This window comes from Sinocyclocheilus grahami, unplaced genomic scaffold, assembly GCF_001515645.1.
Source record: "Sinocyclocheilus grahami isolate Dianchi unplaced genomic scaffold, SAMN03320097.WGS_v1.1 scaffold1660.1, whole genome shotgun sequence".
NCBI classification, from domain to species: domain Eukaryota; kingdom Metazoa; phylum Chordata; class Actinopteri; order Cypriniformes; family Cyprinidae; genus Sinocyclocheilus; species Sinocyclocheilus grahami.
This window is the reverse complement of record NW_015506839.1, coordinates 164,908-165,213: the sequence shown is the minus strand read 5'-3', so window position 1 is coordinate 165,213 and position 306 is coordinate 164,908.

Below are 306 nucleotides of genomic sequence, written 5' to 3'. Positions count from 1 at the left end.
AAGTTCGGAGAGGAGTTATATGAAACGTAGTTTGCGGACCAGTGTTGCCAAATCCGCGATTGCCGCCGGTTGTTTTTTATGTCAGCAGGTTGAAGCGACCCCAATAACGTGATATTTAGTCCCTGGAATGTGAATTGTACCAGGAAAACCCAGCCAAAAATTGTTTTATTTTACCCCCCGAAAGCAATTGGGCTATTTTCAGGCTAGTTTTGAGTAGTATTTGGGCAGGTTTTGTAGCGAAAACCTGGCAACCAATCATCAGACATAGCTGTCGGCAATTCTGCCTATTGTAAAGAAATGCAGATG